This window comes from Cherax quadricarinatus, chromosome 16, assembly GCF_038502225.1.
Source record: "Cherax quadricarinatus isolate ZL_2023a chromosome 16, ASM3850222v1, whole genome shotgun sequence".
Lineage (NCBI taxonomy): Eukaryota > Metazoa > Arthropoda > Malacostraca > Decapoda > Parastacidae > Cherax > Cherax quadricarinatus.
This window is the reverse complement of record NC_091307.1, coordinates 10,804,286-10,830,607: the sequence shown is the minus strand read 5'-3', so window position 1 is coordinate 10,830,607 and position 26,322 is coordinate 10,804,286. Positions and strand designations below refer to the sequence as shown.

At 42.2% G+C, this 26,322-nt stretch overlaps 1 protein-coding gene and 1 non-coding gene across 2 annotated transcripts in view; one reads left to right on the top strand and one right to left on the bottom strand.

The window, feature by feature from the left end:
- Positions 1-25,871, bottom strand: part of LOC138852795 (uncharacterized) — a 129,999-nt gene extending 104,128 nt beyond the window's left edge. Inside the window, exon 1 of the mRNA XM_070085683.1 lies at positions 25,707-25,871. The gene's annotated coding sequence lies outside the window, so the exon portion shown is untranslated. The remainder of the gene's footprint in view (positions 1-25,706) is intronic.
- On the top strand, positions 10,128-10,246 carry LOC128699578 (5S ribosomal RNA). The gene has a single exon (XR_008408627.2). It is a non-coding gene; the product is annotated as a 5S ribosomal RNA (ribosomal RNA).
- Positions 25,872-26,322: the final 451 nt, after the last annotated feature.

Here is a 26,322-nt window from a genome sequence, read left to right as displayed (position 1 = left end):
GTTGGTTCTCCCTTACCATGAAAACTTGGTTGATATGCCTTCTCTTCTTAAAACTTTTAATATTAAAGTTGTATTCAAAAATCTTGATACAGTAAAAAAAAACTTTTGATAAAGAATTCCCCCCAAAATGCTGATGGATGTATCTATAAGATTCCTTGTAAAATTTGCGATAAAGTTTATTACGGTCAAACTGGTAAAAATCTCGAACTAAGATTAAAACAACATAAATATAGCATTAGAACTGGACAAGATTCCAATGCTCTATTTATTCATATAAGAGATTTTAACCATCCAATTGATTTTCAAAAAGTTGAGAAAGTAGTATCAAGCAAGTCCATGGTCGACAGGAATATAATTGAATCTTGTTTCATAAAAAGCAGTTTTGACAATAATATGAATATTTCCTTTGGTTTATATAAATTAGATCCATTTATAATTAATAGAATTTGGGAAGAATTTAATAATGCATTGGACAAATAATAATTTTTTAAATTTCTTATTTCTTGGGTAGAATAGTTTGTTGGTGGGTTGTGTGAAGGACCTGTCCAGTTCGGCCGGCGGGCCTGCTGTCTCGCGTCAGGTGTTTCATTGTTGTGGGATCTGATAGTGAGGTGTGGGCTACCCCTTTATATACCTTCCTTTGATGCTTTACTTTCATTGTTCCTTGATAATGTGAGTAGTCACGAAAGCGCTTGGAATTTCTCTATTCTTTCACAGTGGTTGTTTTGCATATTCTGAAATCACCTGCTTACTGTATGTATATATATATATATATATATATATATATATATATATATATATATATATATATATATATATATATATATATATATATATATATATATATATATATGTATATATGTATGTGTGTGTGTGTGTGTGTGTAAATTTTCGTGGAATGTACTGTAATCGGACTGAAAATACAAGAATTGTATTTAGATATCCGTGATAACGTGTGCATGCAGGCAGAGACATACCTAGAGTGTTCAGAAGCCAGGCTGTGACAAACTAACTTTATACTATGGTGAACTAATTGAACAATAACCAACTGCTTTTGAGGATATTAACCAGAGGAAAAAATATATGTGGCGTCTGCATTAACATGGAGGAAGAAGGGTGCCACATTAACATGGAGGAGCAAAGGTGCCACATTAACATGGAGGAAGAAGGGTGCCACATTAACATGGAGGAGCAAAGGTGCCACATTAACATGGAGGAAGAAGGGTGCCACATTAACATGGAGGAGCAAAGGTGCCACATTAACATGGAGGAAGAAGGGTGCCACATTAACATGGAGGAGCAAAGGTTCCACATTAACATGGAGGAAGAAGGGTGCCACATTAACATGGAGGAGCAAAGGTGCCACATTAACATGGAGGAAGAAGGGTGCCACATTAACATGGAGGAGGAAAGGTGCCACATTAACATGGAGGAAGAAGGGTGCCACATTAACATGGAGGAGCAAAGGTTCCACATTAACATGGAGGAAGAAGGGTGCCACATTAACATGGAGGAGCAAAGGTGCCACATTAACATGGAGGAAGAAGGGTGCCACATTAACATGGAGGAGCAAGGGTGCCACATTAACATGGAAGAAGAAGGGTGCCATATTAACATGGAGAAACAAGGGTGCCACATTTACATGGAGGAACAAAAGTGTCACATTAACATGGAGGAACAAGGGTGCCACATTTACATGGAGAAACAAGGGTGCCACATTAACATGGAGGAACAAGGGTGCCACATTAACATGGAGGAGCAAGGGTGCCACATTAACATGGAGGAGCAAGGGTGCCACATTAACATGGAAGAGCAAGGGGGCCACATTAACATGGAGGAACAAGGGTGCCCCATTAGCATGGAGGAACAAGGGTGCCACATTAACATGGAGAAAAAAGGGTGCGACATTAACATGGAGGAAGAAGGGTGCCACATTTACATGAAGGAACAAGGGTGCCACATTAACATGGAGGAACAAGGGTGCCACATTTACATGAAGGAACAAGGGTGCCACATTAACATGGAGGAACAAGGGTGCCACATTAACATGGAGGACCAAGGGTGCCACATTAACATGGAGGAGCAAGGGTGCCACATTAACATGGAGGAACAAGGGTGCCACATTAACATGGAGGAGCAAGGGTGCCACATTAGCATGGAGGAACAAGGGTGCCACATTAACATGGAGGAAAAATGGTGCCACATTAACATGGAGGAAAAAGGGTGCCACATTAACATGGAGGAACAAGGGTGCCACATAAACATGGAGGAGCACGGGTGCCACATTAACATGAAGGAGCAAGGGTGCCACATTAACATGGAGGAACAAGGGTGCCACATTAACTTGGAGGAGCAAGGGTTCCACATTAACATGGAGTAACAAGGGTGCCACATTAACATGGAGGAGCAAGGGTGCCACATTAATATGTAGGAGCAAGGGTGCCACATCAAGGAGTTAGTCTCATCGAAAAGAGTCACAGAGGAATGGAATGCCTTTAATTTGGGAAATCTGAATCTAATGAGAAGAATGGAAAGTCAACTCTCGCGTCACTAGAATGTGCAACCAGACAAGATGAAGACTGGACCATTGTGCACATTGGGCCAAGGTGAACACTGGACCAAAGTGAACACTGGAACCAAGTGAACAGTGGACCCAGGTAAACAGTGGACGAAGGTGAACACTGGACCAAGGTGAACACTGGACCTAGAAGAAGAGTGGAACAAGATGAACAGTGGACCCAAGTGAATAGTGGACCCAAGTGAATAGTGGACCCAGGTGAACAGTGGACCAAGGTGAACAGTGGACCCAGGTAAACAGTGGACCAAGGTGAACAGTGGTCCCAGGTGAACAGTGGACCAAGGTGAACAGTGGTCCTAGATAAACAGTGGACCAAGGTGAATAGTGGTCCCAGGTAAACAGTTAACCAAGGTGAACAGTGGTCCCAGGTAAACAGTGGACCAATGTGAACAGTGGTCCCAGGAAAACAGTTAACCAAGATGAACAGTGGTCCCAGGTAAACAGTGGACCAAGGTGAACAGTGGTCCCAGGTAAACAGTGTACCAAAGTGAACAGTGGTCCCAGGTAAACAGTGGACCAAGGTGAACAGTGGTCCCAGGCAAACAGTGGACCAAGGTGAACAGTGGTCCCAGGTAAACAGTGGACCAAGGTGAACAGTGGTCCCAGGTAAACAGTGGACCAAGGTGAACAGTGGTCCCAGGTAAACAGTGGACCAAGGTGAACAGTGGTCCCATGTAAACAGTGGACCAAGGTGAACAGTGGTCCCAGGTAACAGTGGACCAAGGTGAACAGTGGTCCCAGGTAAACAGTGGACCAAGGTGAATAGTGGTCCCAGGTAAACAGTTAACCAAGGTGAACAGTGGTCCCAGGTAAACAGTGGACCAAGGTGAACAGTGGTCCCAGGTAAACAGTTAACCAAGGTGAACAGTGGTCCCAGGTAAACAGTGGGCCAAGGTGAACAGTGGTCCCAGGTAAACAGTGGACCAAGGTGAACAGTGGTCCCAGGTAAACAGTGTACCAAAGTGAACAGTGGTCCCAGGTAAACAGTGGACCAAGGTGAACAGTGGTCCCAGGCAAACAGTGGACCAAGGTGAACAGTGGTCCCAGGTAAACAGTGGACCAAGGTGAACAGTGGTCCCAGGTAAACAGTGGACCAAGGTGAACAGTGGTCCCAGGTGAACAGTGGTCCCAGGTAAACAGTGGATCAAGGTGAACAGTGGTCCCAGGTAAACAGTGGACCAAGGTGAATAGTGGTCCCAGGTAAACAGTTATCCAAGGTGAACAGTGGTCCCAGGTAAACAGTGGACCAAGGTGAACAGTGGTCCCAGGTAAACAGTGGACCAAGGTGAACAGTGGTCCCAGGTAAACAGTTAACCAAGGTGAACAGTGGTCCCAGGTAAACAGTGGACCAAGGTGAACAGTGGTCCCAGGTAAACAGTGGACCAAGGTGAACAGTGGTCCCAGGTAAACAGTGGACCAAGGTGAACAGTGGTCCCAGGTAAACAGTGGTCCAAGGTGAACAGTGGTCCCAGGTAAACAGTGGACCAAGGTGAACAGTGGTCCCAGGTAAACAGTGGTCCCAGGTAAACAGTGGTCCAAGGTGAACAGTGATCCCAGGTGAACAGTGGTCCCAGGTAAACAATGGTCCAAGGTGAACAGTGGCCCCAGGTGAACAGTGGTCTCAGGTAAACAGTGGTCCAAGGTGAACAGTGGTCCCAGGTGAACAGTGGTCCCAGGTAAATAGTGGTCCAAGGTGAACAGTGGTCCCAGGTGAACAGTGGTCCCAGGTAAACAGTGGTCCAAGGTGAACAGTGGTCCCAGGTGAACAGTGGTCCCAGGTAAACAGTGGACCAAGGTGAACAGTGGTCCAAGGTGAACAGTGGACCAAGGTGAACAGTGGTCCCAGGTAAACAGTGGACCAAGGTGAACAGTGGTCCAAGGTGAACAGTGGACCAAGGTGAACAGTGGTCCAAGGTGAACAGTGGACCAAGGTGAACAGTGGTCCCAGGTAAACAGTGGTCCAAGGTGAACAGTGGTCCAAGGTGAACAGTGGACCAAGGTGAACAGTGGTCCCAGGTAAACAGTGGTCCAAGGTGAACAGTGGCCCCAGGTGAACAGTGGTCCCAGGTAAACAGTGGTCCAAGGTAAACAGTGGTCCCAGGTGAACAGTGGTCCCAGGTGAACAGTGGTCCCAGGTAAACAGTGGTCCAAGGTGAACAGTGGTCCCAGGTGAACAGTGGTCCCAGGTAAACAGTGGACCAAGGTGAAAAGTGGTCCAAGGTGAACAGTGGTCCAAGGTGAGCAGTGGTCCCAGGTAAACAGTGGACCAAGGTGAACAGTGGTCCCAGGTAAACAGTGGTCCCAGGTGAGCAGTGGATGAAAATGAGCAATAATTTTTTTATATTAGGTTTGCGTGTGAAGGATGCAGGCAGACGAGGACTCACACTCCCTCAGGTGCTATATTGCAAGACAAAATTTGATCTTCCTGCTGACCTCCCTCCTGGCTTTCTTCCTTCCCTCCCTCTGTCCCTCCATCCCTCCCTCCCTCCCTCATTCCCTCCCTCCCTCATTCCCTCCCTCCCTCATTCCCTCCCTCCCTTGACTGTCAAACTCTTGGGTCATTTGCGAAGGCTTATTACTCCCCGGTGATCTACCCTCTCTCTCCGTACCACGACTCACCCTTCGAGTGCCACGACCCTTCCTTCCAGTACCACTACTCTAGCAGATGCAAACTTGGTCAGCAACATTCTTCTCACACACCGCGTCATTATGCAGCTGAACAGACAAATCCTTTTATAAACATGTCCAGGTATTTCATACATAATACATGTTACTAAAAGTTCTAGATTGTTACTGAATCAATAGTAACATTGCTGTATAGTTTCCAGCGAACAGGATGCATGAATCTATTCTACAAGCACTGGTGTCGGGTGACTGCAGGAACGTGCTACCATCAGTTGTAAGTACCTGGAAGCACTGTTGTGGAGGGAGGGTGAGAATCTATAAACACTGTTTTGGAGTGCTGGCGTTGTGCGTTAACACATTATGGGTATAATACTTCACCCTACCTGACTCTGAGTCATACCTGACCTCTCTTCGCAATATATATTGTCTTTGTTTTACCTGTCTCTGTATAAGGATTGAAAAAACTGCTGCTGACGCAACGTCTTATTCAATAAGTGTCTTCTTGAAAATGGTATAAAATACGGACAAGTTGAAGATTATGTGTCTTAATCTTCAAAAACCGTCTTGATTATACAAATGTGTTATATTCTAACAGGTCATTCTTGCTGTGAGTCAGTAGAACCTTTGTGTCTATTCTCATTGCTCACTGTGTGTCTATAATGTTTTGACTACCACTAGTTATTTAATTTATAATATCAAATAAAAGCATCAGGTTGAAAGCAGTGGAAATGTAGTAACCTGGATCACTACGTTTTGTTATCATAATGTAGAGAATAAGGAATGAAGCCAGTGTGGTGATAAGATATGGGTGATCCTGAAGAAGAACTAGAGCAAGATAGCTTGGATGAAGATGTAGGAATCTTGAGATGAATATTGTTGAAATAGTTCACAGTTGGTGAACTATTTCAAAGGCAACACTCCCTCTTGTTTCCTTAATAGGCATTTCTAGCTACTCTCTTATTCTAACACATCTCTTTCATCTTCCCAAACATGAAATTTCAGCCTCCATTTCATCACTTACGCTCAACAGTTTACAATTTCTTAAGATATTCTCTGCACAGCTCTGACACCACTACACTTATCTTATTCAACATTTCAACATTCCCAGCTTTAACACACCTTCATCTGCTTCCTTGGTTTCTTCCCATAATTTCCCTTGTAAAACTATTATTAATCTTGCCATTTTTTTTACTATATCATCCGTTTATTCTTTGAATATTTTTATTCTGTCACCATTACCAGTTAAACCTCTGTTTTCTTTGGTATATTCTCAACAGTGTTTTAACTTCTCTCTTCGTTGTTATCGCACCAGTGTTTTAATTTCTCTCTTCGTTGTTATCTCACCAGTGTTTTAATTTCTCTCTTCGTTGTTATCTCACCAGTGTTTTAATTTCTCTCTTCGTTGTTTTCTCACCAGTGTTTTAATTTCTCTCTTCGTTGTTATCTCACCAGTGTTTTAACCTCTCTCTTCGTTGTTATCTCACCAGTGTTTTAACCTCTCTCTTCGTTGTTATCTCACCAGTGTTTTAACCTCTCTCTTCGTTGTTATCTCACCAGTGTTTTAACTTCTCTCTTCCTTGTTATCTCACCAGTGTTTTAACTTCTCTCTTTGTTGTTATCTCACCAGTGTTTTAACCTCTCTCTTCGTTGTTATCTCACCAGTGTTTTAACCTCTCTCTTCGTTGTTATCTCACCAGTGTTTTAACCTCTCTCTTCGTTGTTATCTCACCAGTGTTTTAACCTCTCTCTTTGTTGTTATCTCACCAGTGTTTTAACTTCTCTCTTCGTTGTTATCTCACCAGTGTTTTAACCTCTCTCTTCGTTGTTATCTCACCAGTGTTTTAACTTCTCTCTTTGTTGTTATCTCACCAGTGTTTTAACCTCTCTCTTTGTTGTTATCTCACCAGTGTTTTAACCTCTCTCTTCGTTGTTATCTCACCAGTGTTTTAACCTCTCTCTTTGTTGTTATCTCACCAGTGTTTTAACCTCTCTCTTCCTTGTTATCTCACCAGTGTTTTAACCTCTCTCTTTGTTGTTATCTCACCAGTGTTTTAACCTCTCTCTTCGTTGTTATCTCACCAGTGTTTTAACCTCTCTCTTTGTTGTTATCTCACCAGTGTTTTAACCTCTCTCTGTGTTGTTATCTCACCAGTGTTTTAACCTCTCTCTTTGTTGTTATCTCACCAGTGTTTTAACCTCTCTCTTTGTTGTTATCTCACCAGTGTTTTAACCTCTCTCTTCCTTGTTATCTCACCAGTGTTTTAACCTCTCTCTTTCTTGTTATCTCACCAGTGTTTTAACCTCTCTCTTCGTTGTTATCTCACCAGTGTTTTAACCTCTCTCTTTGTTGTTATCTCACCAGTGTTTTAACCTCTCTCTTTCTTGTTATCTCACCAGTGTTTTAACCTCTCTCTTTGTTGTTATCTCACCAGTGTTTTAACCTCTCTCTTTGTTGTTATCTCACCAGTGTTTTAACCTCTCTCTTCCTTGTTATCTCACCAGTGTTTTAACCTCTCTCTTCCTTGTTATCTCACCAGTGTTTTAACCTCTCTCTTCCTTGTTATCTCACCAGTGTTTTAACCTCTCTCTTTCTTGTTATCTCACCAGTGTTTTAACCTCTCTCTTTCTTGTTATCTCACCAGTGTTTTAACCTCTCTCTTCGTTGTTATCTCACCAGTGTTTTAACCTCTCTCTTCGTTGTTATCTCACCAGTGTTTTAACCTCTCTCTTCGTTGTTATCTCACCAGTGTTTTAACCTCTCTCTTCGTTGTTATCTTACCAGTGTTTTAACCTCTCTCTTCGTTGTTATCTTAACAGTGTTTTAACCTCTCTCTTCGTTGTTATCTCACTAGTGTTTTAACTTCTCCTAACTTGTGGGTTTTTCACCTTTTATAAATCTTTCGTACACTTAATTTTTTCTCTTACGCTACTGTTGTTTCTATTACTTCACGTGTATTGCATAATTATTGTCACTCACATACATAATATGTATTACATACATATTACCTACCTAGTATTACACATATTACCTAGCTAGTATTACACCTATTGCCTAGCTAGTCACTCACATATTGCCTACGTGGTATAACTATTTCCATGTTGTTATTGTGAGTGGGAAAGTCTTGTGGCTGCTGTACAGTGCACTGAATATCACGTTACTAACAATATTAAAACTGTTAACCAATACCACACATACTTGTCACCCTATATGTGCGTAATACTCTTTATGTCTTTTTGTAAAACTTGTGTACGTGTCAGTATGTATGTGTGTGTGTATATATATATATATATATATATATATATATATATATATATATATATATATATATATATATATATATATATATATATATATATATATATATATATATACATATATTAAGTTCTTTCTAAAATTTTATCTCATACGTTTAAACATATATTTTTTTAATTATGTTAATGTAAAAATTAACAATTTTGTACCAAAAGGACCTTAGAAAACTTACCTAACCTTATTATAACAAGCGCAATTTAATTTATCCTAATGGAACTAAATATATTTTAGATAAGTTTACAGTAATTTAATAATAAACAAGCACAATTAAATATATTTTTTTTGACCGGTTCAGAATAATTTTTGCGAAATTATTGCACACACAAATTTTCGTTTGCCTTATTCGGCAAGAAGAGCGTTTCTATTTAAGCCAAAATAGCAAGATTTACCTATTCGGCACGACATATATATATGTTTCTATGCTTGTCGTCTGAGACGCTTGGCAACACCTGCGACGCTTGGCAACACCTGAGACGCTTGGCAACACCTGCGACGCTTGGCAACACCTGCGACGCTTGGCAACACCTGCGACGCTTGGCAACACCTGCGACGCTTGGCAACACCTGCGACGCTTGGCAGCACCTGCGACGCTTGGCAGCACCTGCGACGCTTGGCAGCACCTGCGATGCTTGGCAACACCTGCGACGCTTGGCAACACCTGCGACGCTTGGCAACACCTGCGACGCTTGGCAACACCTGCGACGCTTGGCAGCACCTGCGACGCTTGGCAACACCTGCGACGCTTGGCAGCACCTGCGACGCTTGGCAGCACCTGCGACGCTTGGCAACACCTGCGACGCTTGGCAACACCTGCGACGCTTGGCAACACCTGCGACGCTTGGCAACACCTGCGACGCTTGGCAGCACCTGAGACGCTTGGCAACATCTACGACGCTTGGCAGCACCTGCGACGCTTGGCAACACCTGCGACGCTTGGCAACACCTGCGACGCTTGGCAGCACCTGCGACGCTTGGCAACACCTGCGACGCTTGGCAACACCTGCGACGCTTGGCAACACCTGAGACGCTTGGCAACACCTGCGACGCTTGGCAACACCTGCGACGCTTGGCAACACCTGAGACGCTTGGCAACACCTGCGACGCTTGGCAACACCTGAGACGCTTGGCAACACCTGCGACGCTTGGCAACACCTGCCCACATATTTAGTAAAAAAAATAACTTTATGTATAACAAACATTTCTTTACACTACGTTTCACTTTAATTAGAATAGCTTTATCAAATCAAAGATTGACTTGATAAAGGTCTCTTCTTAGAGCGAAACGTGGTGTGTAAAAATGTTTCCTCTTTCTACACAGGTTCATCTTACCACCTTGGTTATCACTGACAGTCATATAGCAGCAGTAACACGAAAATTACAGCAATTTTCATATAAGTTCTCTGAATCTTAATTACCAAGAGTTTGGGTTAAAGTGTTCTAGGCATCGATATGTACGAAACCTCCCACCTTAATTTTTTTTTCATAATTGGTCGATGGATTGAGTGTTGAGAAAAGTTTGCGCCAGCATCATCTAGCGCACTCTGAGCACGTTTTATTAATGTATATTGGTTTGCAACCAACTCGTGATAAACACCACTGTAATAATGTTGGTAGAACGGCCATACCACGTTGAACACACCGCTTCTCGTCCGATCAGCGAAGTTAAGCAACGTTGGGTTTGGTTAGTACTTGGATGGGTGACCGCCTGGGAACACCAAATGCTGTTGGCATTAAACCTTTTGTGGCCCGGTGGCCTGGTGGCTAAAGCTCCCGCTTCACACACGGAGGGCCCGGGTTCGATTCCCGGCGGGTGGAAACATTCGACACGTTTCCTTACACCTGTTGTCCTGTTCACCTAGCAGCAAATAGGTACCTGGGTGTTAGTCGACTGGTGTGGGTCGCATCCTGGGGGACAAGATTAAGGACCCCAATGGAAATAAGTTAGACAGTCCTCGATGACGCACTGACTTTCTTGGGTTATCCTGGGTGGCTAACCCTCCGGGGTTAAAAATCCGAACAAAATCTTATCTCTTATCTTATCTCTCACAGTTTGTTAGATAAAAGGACACAAGTGCAACTAATGTGACGTTTTGTTGTGGCAACGTTTCGCTCTCCAAGAGCTTTGTCAAGCTGTTACAAACAATACAGGGATAGAGAGGGTAGACGGCCGACTTGTTGAAAAAAAAATATATATATATATATATATATATATATATATATATATATATATATATATATATATATATATATATATATATATATATATATAATATATATAATATAATATAATATATATATATATATATATATATATATATATATATATATATATATATATATATATATATATATATATATATATATATATATATATTCATGTATGGATACATACCTTATACATATCACGTCTAATATGGACCCGTACTTTACATGTATCACGTCTGATACTTAACTATCGTAACTTATTCCTCTGTTAAGGGGAAACAGCGTTATATGACACAAGTGGTTTAGCGTTTAGTTTTGATTATAATAATAATCGTCAAGGGAGAGAGGTGGTCTCTTGCTGTGGTAAAGAGGTTCTTGATTTGACGAATTAGACCTCTGGTGTCTTTCCTTGGATCAGATCTAAATATCCCCACCCCTTCCTTCCTTCCTTCATTTGATCTCTTTATTTGAGAGTATTTTCCAGCTACTAGACAGAGGGAAAAGGGATCATTATATATCCCATTCCATCAAAGACCTCAGTTGTCCTGTTTATCTTGGGATTTGAATTATCTGGGGATGTGCTGGGCTGCTCTCTGAGGTTCCAGTAGGTGGCCTTGGGTGACCTTAGATAATGGAAGTATTCCCGGAAGCTGCCTTTTGGTTTTGGAAGGTGGCAGCCAAACCAGTATAACATTCAGTGTTTCCAGTCTCCCAACTCTACTGTTGACCGAGCCTAGCTTGGTCGATTCTGGAGGTGCCATCCGGGTGTACTGGGGTTCCTGGTATACCAGGTTGGGTATGGGGTGGTTTCCAGTCAACATCAGCACTAATTAAGGGTACTCTTGGATCTGGACTTCAGATCCAGATTCTGGAGGGAAGTATGGTACACAGTTTAATATTTCTCTTACCCTTTTTATTTATGTGTTAGAAAAAATGTGTCGGTCATGGATAGTTATATTCATGCTATGTATCCCCCGGAGCCTCGTACCCCTGTGGCAACCTGAGGCTAAGGACATAAGAATGGAGAAGTACTGCAACAGGCTTACTGGCTCATGCGAAAGCCTGCTGGTTTGTGGTTCAGTTTATGATCCTCCAAGGGAAAGTGTCCGATTCCTTGACATGTTGAAGTTAGAGAAATAAGAATAAGAGTGACATATAATATATGCTAGGATGTAGGGGTTGTAACTGTACGACCATGTGATGTAGGTAACTGAGAAGACTGTCAGTAGTGACTGGAACACCCACCACCACCACCACCACCACACTGTGGAACACCCACCACCACCACACTGTGGAACACCCACCACCGCCACACTGTGGAACACCCACCACCACCACCACCAACACACTGTGGAACACCCACCACCACTACACTGTGGAACACCCACCACCACCCCAACCACACTGTGGAACACCCACCGCCACCACACTGTGGAACACCCACCACCACACTGTGGAACATCCACCACCACACTGTGGAACACCTAACACACGGTGGAACACCCACCACCACCACCACCACCACCACCACCACCACACGGTGGAACACGGAAGTATTGTAAATGATCCATCTGGAGCCTGGCCATTCTTCCTTGGTGACAGAATGGTGACATATTGTCTCCTCTCAGACCCTGTTATCTACACGCCGCCTTCCATTAATCAAAATTTATCAAAATAATAATATGAAGCGGTAAACCCGTGTGGTTCATACTACTCAGTGTGAGGGAGGTTCGAGTCATCGTCCACTGTGAAAGATTGTTAACAATCTGGCCTATAATGTTAGTGAAGATAGTTGTTTCTTGACCAGCAGTGACCTAAGACGAGGCGTCCAGAGTCCTGTAGTTACCAAGACTTTTAAGTACCAGTTCGTCCTAACAGTAACCACCACAGACATATTTATAAGATTACTCTTTAAATATGAATCAAACTTCATGTATGATGGTTATAGAAGGTGCACACATATCCTTTCCTAGGCAAGCGCGCTCACGCACACACACACACACACACACACACACACACACACACACACACACACACACACACACACACACACACACACACACACACACACATGGAGTCATGGAGATTATCAGGAGAAGAGTGGTGGAGCACCTAGAAAGGAATGAGCTTATCAACGACAGCCAGCATGGTTTCAGGGACGGAAAATCCTGTGTCACAAACTTACTGGAGCTCTATGACATAGTGACAGCAGTAAGACAAGAGAGAGAGGGGTGGGTAGATTCCGTTTTCTTGGATTGTAAGAAGGTCTGACACAGTTCCACATAAGAGATTAGTGCATAACTGGAAGACCAGGCAGGTATAACGGAAAGCACTGCAGTGGATCAGGGAATACCTGTCGGGAAGACATCAGCGAGTCATGGTACGTGACGAGGTGTCAGTGGGCGCCTGTGACGATCTGGGTTCCACAGGGGTCAGTGTTAGGACCGGTGCTGTTTCTGGTGTATGTGAACGACGTGATGGAAAGAATAGACTCAGAAGTGTCCGTTTGCCGATGATGTGAAGTTGATGAGAAGAATTCAGCCGGACGAGGACCAGGCTGAACTACAAAGGGATCTGGACAGATTGCAAGCCTGGTCCGGAAACTGGCTTCTGGAGTTCAACCCCCCCCCCAGTGCAAAATCATGAAAATTGGGGAAGGGCAAAGAAGACCGCAGACGGATCACAGTCTAGGGGACCGGAGACTACAAACCTCACTCAAGGCGCACATTAATCAAATAACTGCTGCAGCATACAGGCGCTTAGCAAACCTAAGAATAGCATTCCAACATCTCAATAAGGAATCGTTCAGGACCCTGTACACCGTGTATGTCAGGCCTATATTGGAGTATGCGGCACCAATTTGGAGCACACACATATCCAAGCATGTAAGGAAATTAGAGAAAGTGCAAAAGTTTGCAACAAGACTAGTCTCAGAGCTAAGGAGCATGACCTACGAGGAGAAGTTAAGGGAAATCGATCTGACGACACTGTAGGACAGGAGAGATATGGGGGATATGATAATGACATATAAAATACTGAGAGGAATTGACAAGGTGGAGAGAGACAGGATGTTCCAGAGATGGGACACAGCAACAAAGGGCCACAATTGGAAGTTGAAGACTCAGATGAATCACAGGGATGTTAGGAAGTATTTCTTAGTCACAGAGTTGTCAGGAAATGGAATAGTCTGGGAAGTGATGTAGTGGATGTAGGATCCATACATAGCTTTAAGAAAAGGTATGATAAAGCTCATGGAACAGGAAGAGTGGCCAGTGAAGAGGAGGGGCCAGGAGCTGTGACTCGACCTCTGCAACCACATCTAGGCGAGTACACACACACACACATAGGATATAAACCTCCCTGGAAGAACCTCGGGGTAAACATCTCTCCCAGTATCTCGCCTGAGACACACATCAAGCAATAGCAAGCACGAGACTGACGAATTTAAGGACATCTTTTAGGAATATCAACAAGGAGGCATTCATGACCTTATACACGGCATATGTCAGGTCCATCTTGGAGTATGCAGCGCCGGGATGGAACCCGCATCTGGTTAAGTATGTAAAGAAGCTGGAGAAAATTCAAAGGTTTGCAACGAAACTAGCCCAAGAGCTGAGGGGTATGAACTATTAGGAGAGGCTAGAGGACAGAAGGACCAGAGATGAAATGATTACGTCATGCAAAAATATTCAGAGAGATTGACAGGGCGTTTAAGAGGCGGGTTTCAGGTACACGAGGTATTTGAGGTGGTCAGTCCCTCAGCCTGAGGGACTGACCACCTCAAATACTATATCTCCAAGGTTGACGGACTGATTACATCTTCATTTCACTACTACACTTGCTGCCTCTGCACTTGACTGGACGAGTCTACTGTGTAGAAGAAATGTTTCAACAATAAAGATACCCAACTGTTGCACATGTGTCTTAATTAAACATCAACTTGTCGGGATTTTATACCATTTTCAACAGTAATTATCAACTATAAAAGAGTCTTTAAGACTATAAGAGTGTCAGTAAGACTATAAGAGTGTCAGTAAGACTATAAGAGTGTCAGTAAGACTATAAGAGTGTCAGTAAGACTATAAGAGTGTCAGTAAGACTATAAGAGTGTCAGTAAGACTATAAGAGTGTCAGTAAGACTATAAGAGTGTCAGTAAGACTATAAGAGTGTCAGTAAGACTATAAGAGTGTCAGTAAGACTATAAGAGTGTCAGTAAGACTATAAGAGTGTCAGTAAGACTATAAGAGTGTCAGTAAGACTATAAGAGTGTCAGTAAGACTATAAGAGTGTCAGTAAGACTGCAGGTAACCAGTTCATCTCTGGTTAAGAATACCTTAACTACTAAAGTCGGGAATAAAATATATTCTTGGCATACACACTGATAAATACACACTTCTCGCTGTATATATCTTTATATATATATATATATATATATATATATATATATATATATATATATATATATATATATATATATATATATATATATATATATATATATATAGAGGTGGTAAGTTACTAAATGCTGTAAAGAGCTTTTATGAGGACAGTGAGGCTCAGGTTAGGGTGTGTAGAAGAGAGGGAGAATACTTCCCGGTAAAAGTAGGTCTTAGACAGGGATGTGTAATGTCACCATGGTTGTTTAATATATTTATAGATGGGGTTGTAAAGGAAGTAAATGATAGGGTGTTCGGGAGAGGGGTGGGATTAAATTATGGGGAATCAAATTCAAAATGGGAATTGACACAGTTACTTTTTGCTGATGATACTGTGCTTATGGGAGATTCTAAAGAAAAATTGCAAAGGTTAGTGGATGAGTTTGAGAATGTGTGTAAAGGTAGAAAGTTGAAAGTGAACATAGAAAAGAGTAAGGTGATGAGGGTATCAAATGATTTAGATAAAGAAAAAATGGATATCAAATTGGGGAGGAGGAGTATGGAAGAAGTGAATGTTTTCAGATACTTGGGAGTTGACGTGTCGGCGGATGGATTTATGAAGGATGAGGTTAATCATAGAATTGATGAGGGAAAAAAGGTGAGTGGTGCGTTGAGGTATATGTGGAGTCAAAAAACGTTATCTATGGAGGCAAAGAAGGGAATGTATGAAAGTATAGTAGTACCAACACTCTTATATGGATGTGAAGCTTGGGTGGTAAATGCAGCAGCGAGGAGACGGTTGGAGGCAATGGAGATGTCCTGTCTAAGGGCAATGTGTGGTGTAAATATTATGCAGAAAATTCGGAGTGTGGAAATTAGGAGAAGGTGTGGAGTTAATAAAAGCATTAGTCAGAGGGCAGAAGAGGGGTTGTTGAGGTGGTTTGGTCATTTAGAGAGAATGGATCAAAGTAGAATGACATGGAAAGCATATAAATCTATAGAGGAAGGAAAGATGGGTAGGGGTCGTCCTCGAAAGGGTTGGAAAGAGGGGGTAAAGGAGGTTTTGTGGGCGAGGGGCTTGGACTTCCAGCAAGCGTGCATGAGCGTGTTAGATAGGAGTGAATGGAGACGAATGATTCAACTTGGGACCTGACGATCTGTTGGAGTGTGAGCAGGGTAATATTTAGTGAAGGGACTCAGGGAAACCGGTTATTTTCATATAGTCGGACTTGAGTCCTGGAAATGGGAAGTACAATGCCTGCATTTTAAAGGAGGGGTTTGGGATATTGGCAGTTTGGAGGGATATGTTGTGTATCTTTATACGTATATGCTTCTAAACTGTTGTATTCTGAGCACCTCTGCAAAAGCAGTGATAATGTGTGAGTGTGGTGAAAGTGTTGAATGATGATGAAAGTATTTTCTTTTTGGGGATTTTCTTTCTTTTTTGGGTCACCCTGCCTCGGTGGGAGACGACCGACTTGTTGAAAAAAAAAAAAAAAAAAAAAAAAAAAAAAAAAAAAAAAAAAAAAAAAAAAAAAAAAAAAAAAAAAAAAAAAAAAAAAAAAAAAAAAAAATATATATATATATATATATATATATATATATATATATATATATATATATATATATATATATATATATATATATATATATATATATATATTCATGATATAATTAGCTTTCTGAAATTACGATCAAACTATAAATGGTTTAAATACATGATTGTATCGTTATTGTATATTAAGTATGACACTGTATTAGCTGAATAATAACATTATGTTGAAAGATGAATTCATTTGTTGTTTTCAAAGGTATTATTTAATTTTTATTCATTTTTTCAATTTAAAAAATTACTGATTAAGTTCACTGTCAGTAATTATTTTTCGGAGAGTTATTGTGTTTTACAGTGAAGTGGTGACAGCACTGTACCAGGCACTGGTTACTGTGTCTTACAGTGATTAAGTGTGGTGACAACACTGTACCAGGCACTGGTTACTGTGTCTTACAGTGATTAGTGTTGTGACAACTGTACCAGGCACTGGTTACTGTGTCTTACAGTGATTAAGTGTGGTGACAACACTGTACCAGGCACTGGTTACTGTGTCTTACAGTGATTAGTGTTGTGACAACTGTACCAGGCACTGGTTACTGTGTCTTACAGTGATTAAGTGTCGTGACAACTGTACAAGGCACTGGTTACTGTGTCTTACAGTGATTAAGTGTGGTGACAACACTTTACCAGGCACTGGTTACTGTTTCTTACAGTGATTGAGAGTGGTGACAACACTGTACCAGGCACTGGTTACTGTTTTTTACAGTGATTAAAAGTAGTGACAACACCACTGTAACAAGCATTAGTTACAGTGATAAAGAGTGGTGACAATACCACTGTACCAGGCACTGAGGGACTGACCACCTCAGATACTCTTTCTCCAAGGTTGATGGACTGATTGCATCATCTTTTTTTCACTACTACTACTGCTGCTCCCTCTACGTTTGACTGAAGAAGCCTACTGTGTAGGCAAAACGTTTCATCAGTAAAGAGACACCCAACTGTTACACTTGTGTCTTAATCTTTACTACTAAACCGGGAGAGTAAAGTTTGATTTTAATTACTGTAGTAGTTATTACGACTGCTGAAATGTTAATAGATGGGGAGGATGTCGTCCCAGGATCAAATATCAGGAAAAACTGCATTCCTCAGGTGTTGTATTACTCTCTTACTCCACCCCAGATATTACCAGGTCCTCTCACCCCTGGTATAACCAGGTCCTCTCACCCCTGATATTACCAGGTCCTCTCACCACTGATATTACCAGGTTCTCTCACCACTGATATTATCAGGTCCTCTCAACATTTCTTGAGCTTCAGATAAACACCCTGAACTGGAGGTCAGTTTCTGAAGGTTTAGCTCAAACTACTTAAACCTCATTTCTGGACGATGGTCCAGGAAACGTCGTCATAAGGTTCCTCTCTGAAGTACGTGATTGAGTCAGAGCTCCTGGTCCAGAAAAAAATATATAATGAATGCTCGAGATCTTTTCCAAAATAAATCGAGAATGTTTTTCTGATAAGATTCAAACTTTAAACCCTGATGACTCATACTTATCTTACTTAGAGGAAGGCTCAGTTTATTGTTGGGTTGTGTAGTGCTCAGTTTATTGTTGGGTTGTGTAGTGCTCAGTGTATTGTTGGGTTGTGTAGTGCTCAGTTTATTGTTGGGTTGTGTAGTGCTCAGTGTATTGTTGGGTTGTGTAGTGCTCAGTTTATTGTTGGGTTGTGTAGTGCTCAGTGTATTGTTGGGTTGTGTAGTGCTCAGTTTATTGTTGGGTTGTGTAGTGCTCAGTGTATTGTTGGGTTGTGTAGTGCTCAGTTTATTGTTGGGTTGTGTAGTGCTCAGTGTATTGTTGGGTTGTGTAGTGCTCAGTTTATTGTTGGGTTGTGTAGTGCTCAGTTTATTGTTGGGTTGTGTAGTGCTCAGTGTATTGTTGGGTTGTGTAGTGCTCAGTTTATTGTTGGGTTGTGTAGTGCTCAGTTTATTGTTGGGTTGTGTAGTGCTCAGTTTATTGTTGGGTTGTGTAGTGCTCAGTTTATTGTTGGGTTGTGTAGTGCTCAGTTTATTGTTGGGTTGTGTAGTGCTCAGTTTATTGTTGGGTTGTGTAGTGCTCAGTTTATTGTTGGGTTGTGTAGTGCTCAGTGTATTGTTGGGTTGTGTAGTGCTCAGTTTATTGTTGGGTTGTGTAGTGCTCAGTTTATTGTTGGGTTGTGTAGTGCTCAGTTTATTGTTGGGTTGTGTAGTGCTCAGTTTATTGTTGGGTTGTGTAGTGCTCAGTTTGATCAAACTGTTTATTAGTTTCCATGAGATAATTTGCGAATGTATCTTTTGTTCGACTTCAAACCTTCAACTCAGGTGTGTCTTAAATATTGGAAGATTTGGGTTGATATATATATATATATATATATATATATATATATATATATATATATATATATATATATATATATATATATATATATATATATATATATATATATATATATATATATATATATGGTGAAGTAATAATTATTTATTGACTGTGAGAGGTGTAAATAACGTGCTAAAAATATCTAGCCAAGACAGGACTCGCAGCAATGATTTTAAGTTGGAAAAAATTCAGATTCAGGAAGGATATAGGAAAGTACTGGTTTATTAATAGAGTTGTGGATGAGTGGAACAAACTCCCGAGTACCGTCATAGATGCTAAGAATTTGTGTAGTTTTATAAATACTTTAGATAAATACATGAGTGGGTGTGAGTTGGACCTGACTAGCTTGTGCTACTAGGTCTGATGCCGTGCTCCTTCCTTAAATGAATGTGACTGACCTGACTAGGTTAAGGCATGGGCTTAAGGTGCTTGGAGAATTGGACCTGCCTCGCATGGGCCAGTAGGCCTGCTGCAGTGTTCCTTCTTTCTTATGTTGTTATGTTCATCACAGTCACTCTTATATAGCTTCATCCTTCACGCTGGTGTTGCAACCTTGATGAAAGTCAGACAACTACCTTTCCTTGGAACTAGCCTCATAACCCTCTGTTCCGCGGGTACTGTATGATCGTCCTGTGCTACTGTATGATCGTCCTGTGCTACTGTATGACCGTCCTGTGCTACTGTATGATCGTCCTGTGCTACTGTATGATCGTCCTGTGCTACTGTATGATCGTCCTGTGCTACTGTATGATCGTCCTGTGCTACTGTATGACCGTCCTGTGCTACTGTATGATCGTCCTGTGCTACTGTATGATCGTCCTGTGCTACTGTATGATCGTCCTGTGCTACTGTATGATCATCCTGTGCTACTGTATGATCGTCCTGTGCTACTGTATGATCGTCCTGTGCTACTGTATGATCGTCCTGTGCTACTGTATGATCGTCCTGTGCTACTGTATGATCATCCTGTGCTACTGTATGATCGTCCTGTGCTACTGTATGATCGTCCTGTGCTACTGTATGATCGTCCTGTGCTACTGTATGATCGTCCTGTGCTACTGTATGATCATCCTGTGCTACTGTATGATCGTCCTGTGCTACTGTATGATCGTCCTGTGCTACTGTATGATCGTCCTGTGCTACTGTATGATCGTCCTGTGCTACTGTATGATCGTCCTGTGCTACTGTATGATCATCCTGTGCTACTGTATGATCGTCCTGTGCTACTGTATGATCGTCCTGTGCTACTGTATGATCGTCCTGTGCTACTGTATGATCGTCCTGTGCTACTGTATGATCGTCCTGTGCTACTGTATGATCGTCCTGTGCTACTGTATGATCGTCCTCAGAAAGTCTCTCACCTCTTCAAAGTTCTTCTCGTCTAACGTCTGGTTCTTGTGTTTTCCTCCTGCCGTGCTTCCCTCATTTCCTAGTTCCCAAAGTATTTAAAATTTGGTACTATATGGTTGCTAGCACCTAGTAAATAATGGTGTGGTGCTTACGGTGGGCTGTGTACATTGAGCATTAACAGCATAATTGATCACGCTGTCACCAGGGAGGCTGGATGTGGAACCGGTCCGCTGAGGTGATGATCGCCGAAAACCATTTTCGGGTAATTTCCTAGCCAGGTACAGTGCTGTAAGAGCAGCAATGTGTTACTGAGTTGTGTTAAGCACAGAAAAGCATCGTATAAATTATCACTCTAAGAACTGAGAGGCAGTTGTTGAAATTTGATAGAGGAGTGTACACTCTGCTTGTTAGAGGGGGACTGTGTACACTCTGCTTGTTAGAGGGGGACTGTGTACACTCTGCTTGTTAGAGGGGGACTGTGTACACTCTGCTTGTTAGAGGGGGACTGGGGACCAAACACCACTATCATTATTATTTATTTTTTATACGGGGGGGGGGAGGCTGATGAAATTTTGGGGCCTTCAGCCTCCCTTTCTTCCCTTGGCGCTGCCTATGTCCATGTGACGAAGAAAGGAAACCTTTTACAACCTTGTACTTGTCGTTATGATTTTGGAACAGTAAATGGTTTTCCATGACACTGGAGCTGTTATATTTACTGCAGACTATTTTTTAGGCCCATTACTTATATATGCTGGTAACATGATTATAACGTAAATTTTTCGTTATAACGAAGTGTTGTATACTAGGTATGAGTTTCAAGTATCAGGATCCTCAAGATAAACCATTTTGAAAAAGTTAACTGGTAACAGTTTTCAAAACTGTTACTTAGGTCAAGATGAACTTTTGTATGTAAGATGCCACAATAAGGTCTGTGTGTAAGATGCCACAATAAGGTCTGTGTGTAAGATGCCACAATAAGGTCTGTGTGTAAGATGCCACAATAAGGTCTGTGTGTAAGATGCCACAATAAGGTCTGTGTGTAAGATGCCACAATAAGGTCTGTGTGTAAGATGCCACAATAAGGTCTGTGTGTAAGATGACGCAATAAGGTGTGTGTGTAAGATGCCACAATAAGGTCTGTGTGTAAGATGACGCAATAATGTCTGTGTGTAAGATGCCACAATAATGTCTGTGTGTAAGATGACGTAATAAGGTCTGTGTGTAAGATGACGCAATAATGTCTGTGTGTAAGATGCCACAATAAGGTCTGTGTGTAAGATGCCACAATAAGGTCTGTGTGTAAGATGCCAAATAAGGTCTGTGTGTAAGATGACGCAATAAGGTCTGTGTGTAAGATGCCACAATAAGGTCTGTGTGTAAGATGCCACAATAAGGTCTGTGTGTAAGATGCCACAATAATGTCTGTGTGTAAGATGCCACAATAAGGTCTGTGTGTAAGATGCCACAATAAGGACTGTGTGTAAGATGCCACAATAAGGTCTGTGTGTAAGATGCCACAATAAGGTCTGTGTGTAAGATGCCACAATAAGGTCTGTGTGTAAGATGCCACAATAATGTCTGTGTGTAAGATGCCACAATAAGGTCTGTGTGTAAGATGACGCAATAATGTCTGTGTGTAAGATGCCACAATAAGGTCTGTGTGTAAGATGCCACAATAAGGTCTGTGTGTAAGATGACGCAATAAGGTCTGTGTGTAAGATGCCACAATAAGGTCTGTGTGTAAGATGACGCAATAAGGTCTGTGTGTAAGATGCCACAATAAGGTCTGTGTGTAAGATGACGCAATAAGGTCTGTGTAAGATGCCACAGTAAGGTCTGTGTGTAAGATGACGCAATAAGGTCTGTGTGTAAGATGACGCAATAAGGTCTGTGTGTAAGATGCCACAATAAGGTCTGTGTGTAAGATGACGCAATAAGGTCTGTGTGTAAGATGCCACAATAAGGTCTGTGTGTAAGATGACGCAATAAGGTCTGTGTGTAAGATGACGCAATGAAGTCTTTGCGTAAGATGACGCAATAATGTCTGTGTGTAAGATGCCACAATAAGGACTGTGTGTGTAAGATGACGCAATAAGGTCTGTGTGTAAGATGACGCAATGAAGTCTTTGCGTAAGATGACGCAATAAGGTCTGTGTGTAAGATGCCACAATAAGGTCTGTGTGTAAGATGACGCAATAAGGTCTGTGTGTAAGATGCCACAATAAGGTCTGTGTGTAAGATGACGCAATAAGGTCTGTGTGTAAGATGACGCAATAAGGTCTGTGTGTAAGATGCCACAATAAGGTCTGTGTGTAAGATGACGCAATAAGGTCTGTGTGTAAGATGCCACAATAAGGTCTGTGTGTAAGATGACGCAATAAGGTCTGTGTAAGATGCCACAGTAAGGTCTGTGTGTAAGATGACGCAATAAGGTCTGTGTGTAAGATGACGCAATAAGGTCTGTGTGTAAGATGCCACAATAAGGTCTGTGTGTAAGATGACGCAATAAGGTCTGTGTGTAAGATGCCACAATAAGGTCTGTGTGTAAGATGACGCAATAAGGTCTGTGTGTAAGATGACGCAATGAAGTCTTTGCGTAAGATGACGCAATAATGTCTGTGTGTAAGATGCCACAATAAGGACTGTGTGTGTAAGATGACGCAATAAGGTCTGTGTGTAAGATGACGCAATGAAGTCTTTGCGTAAGATGACGCAATAAGGTCTGTGTGTAAGATGCCACAATAAGGTCTGTGTGTAAGATGACGCAATAAGGTCTGTGTGTAAGATGCCACAATAAGGTCTGTGTGTAAGATGACGCAATAAGGTCTGTGTGTAAGATGACGCAATAAGGTCTGTGTGTAAGATGCCACAATAAGGTCTGTGTGTAAGATGACGCAATAAGGTCTGTGTAAGATGCCACAATAAGGTCTGTGTGTAAGATGACGCAATAAGGTCTGTGTGTAAGATGACGCAATGAAGTCTTTGCGTAAGATGACGCAATAATGTCTGTGTGTAAGATGCCACAATAAGGACTGTGTGTAAGATGACGCAATAAGGTCTGTGTGTAAGATGACGCAATGAAGTCTTTGCGTAAGATGACGCAATAATGTCTGTGTGTAAGATGCCGCAATAAGGTCTGTGTGTAAGATGCCACAATAAGGACTGTGTGTAAGATGCCACAATAAGGTCTGTGTGTAAGATGCCACAATAAGGTCTGTGTGTAAGATGCCACAATAAGGTCTGTGTGTAAGATGCCACACTAAGGTCTGTGTGTAAGATGCCACAATAAGGACTGTGTGTAAGATGCCACAATAAGGTCTGTGTGTAAGATGCCACAATAAGGTCTGTGTGTAAGATGCCACAATAAGGTCTGTGTGTAAGATGCCACAATAAGGACTGTGTGTAAGATGCCACAATAAGGACTGTGTGTAAGATGCCACAATAAGGTCTGTGTGTAAGATGCCACAATAAGGTCTGTGTGTAAGATGCCACAATAAGGTCTGTGTGTAAGATGCCACAATAAGGTCTGTGTGTAAGATGCCACAATAAGGTCTGTGTGTAAGATGCCACAATAAGGTATGTGTGTAAGATGCCACAATAAGGTCTGTGTGTAAGATGCCACAATAAGGTCTGTGTGTAAGATGCCACAATAAGGTATGTGTGTAAGATGCCACAATAAGGTCTGTGTGTAAGATGCCACAATAAGGTCTGTGTGTAAGATGACGCAATGAAGTCTTTGCGTAAGATGACGCAATAATGTCTGTGTGTAAGATGCCGCAATAAGGTGTGTGTAAGATGCCGCAATAAGGTGTGTGTAAGATGCCGCAATAAGGTCTGTGTGTAAGATGCCGCAATAAGGTCTGTGTGTAAGATGCCGCAATAAGGTCTGTGTGTAAGATGCCGCAATAAGGTGTGTGTAAGATGCCGCAATAAGGTGTGTGTCAGATGCCACAATAAGGTATGTGTGTAAGATGCCGCAATAAGGTGTGTGTAAGATGCCGCAATAAGGTCTGTGTGTAAGATGCCGCAATAAGGTCTGTGTGTAAGATGCCGCAATAAGGTCTAATTCGAAGGAATTTTTCAGAGAGGTCTGGAAGTAACTTTTTACCGTCAGTGTAAATGTGAAGGACCCATTTAAAGTAACCATGTAAATATTTATAGTGGTAAAACGTTAGACCTTCAACCGCAAGGCCCAGTTTCAATTCCGGGCTGGGGGAAACGCACGGGCAAATCTCGTAGCATCTCTTGACCCTATTTAAACCTAGCAGTGCAGTGCCCCTGTTCACCTAGCAGTGCAGTGCCCCTGTTCACCTAGCAGTGAAGAGGTAGCTGGGAGTTACTCGACTGTTGTGGTCGCATCTTAGAACATTATAATAAGTGTTGAGTAAGACGAGTAAGACACTTACGCAACACTTAGGTAGCTTAAATCCGAAACGTTTCCCGGTACACAGCAGTCTTTATCAGCCGAGTACATAAGTGACAGATATGGAGACAGCAGTCTTGAAGACTTTATAGTCTTGAAGACTTTATAGCCTTGAAGACTGTGAAATTTAACACATATGCAGGCTGTGGGACTGACTACCTAAAACTGCTTGAGGGTTGACAGACTTATACCTCTCCACTTCTGCTGTCTTCATATCTGTCACCTCTGTATTTAACTGATAAAGGCTAGTGTTAGGCGAAACGTTTCTAAGTAAAGATCCCTAACTGCTTCACATATGTCTTACTTATCCATCGCATCTTAGAGAAGAGCTCCTAAGAACTCTCAAGAAAGTAAGTCACACTTCTTGACTTTTAGGAATTATTATGGGTTATTAATTCTCCGGGATTGCTAATTGCATTAAAGTCTTTTGCATGACGTACTTTTTTTTACCTATGTACATGACATGTACACACACGGTGTGGCTGTTTCAAGTGGGTTTTTAGTGGCTAATGTTAATCTTCTTTTATCATTATTTTAAGTTCAGCGTGAATATTTTCATGTTGGTGACGAATACAGTGATACAAATGCTTCCAGTACACGAGGTTGTGTGAGTCCACGATGCTGGAGTCATTGTGGAGAGCTATGGTGGACACAGAGGACAAAAAGGCACAATACCGTGACTGCAACAATACACAAATAACCCGCACATAGGAGAGAGAAAAGCTTACGACGACGTTTCGATCCGACTTGGACCGTTGATAAAGTCACACTGGACACCTCTTACACTGGAGATATTTAAGCTGTTGGTTACAGTCTCCATGTAGGAAGCACCTGAGGACTGCTCAACAAACACACATGATCACTTACCTTGGAAGAAGTTAGTTGTGGTGGGAGTATCAGAAGAGGTAAGTGGTGCGTGTGTTGCTGGCGGAGCAGTGGTAAGTTCACTGCGTGGAGGCTGAAGAGCGTGTGTGTGTGCGTGTGAGGGGTGGCGCTGGTTATGTTGGGCGGCGGGGTGGGGGTTTGGTGGGTGGGTGGCGGGTGAGACCTTCCAGCACACTTTTGAGGGCGGGGTCGTAGGTGGTGGTGGATGTGTGAAGCAGCAGCGTTGAGGGCCCCACCACATCTCTTATACCCGCCTGGCTCCTCCCATACCCGGCCTAACTCCTCACTACACTTCGTTCTTCTCACATTCATTGAGGTTCACCCAGCACGTTTCTCTGCCATGTTTCTTCTGAGGTTAAAGGTGGTGGCAGAAAGCCTCTCGCCACGCCCACACTACCCTCTTGTGCCCGTTTCGCTCACAAATTAAGAGTGTTTTTATTTGCTGATTTTTTCTGGAAAGTCATCACTGGGCTCCATTAGCGACCCGCCTACGTCAGCATCACCACACGCACAGGACCAATAGGCGGTGGCCATACCCGTGACGTCATTCTCTGAGCGACCAGCTGACCAGTCACCTGCCGAGTTTGTATATTACGTC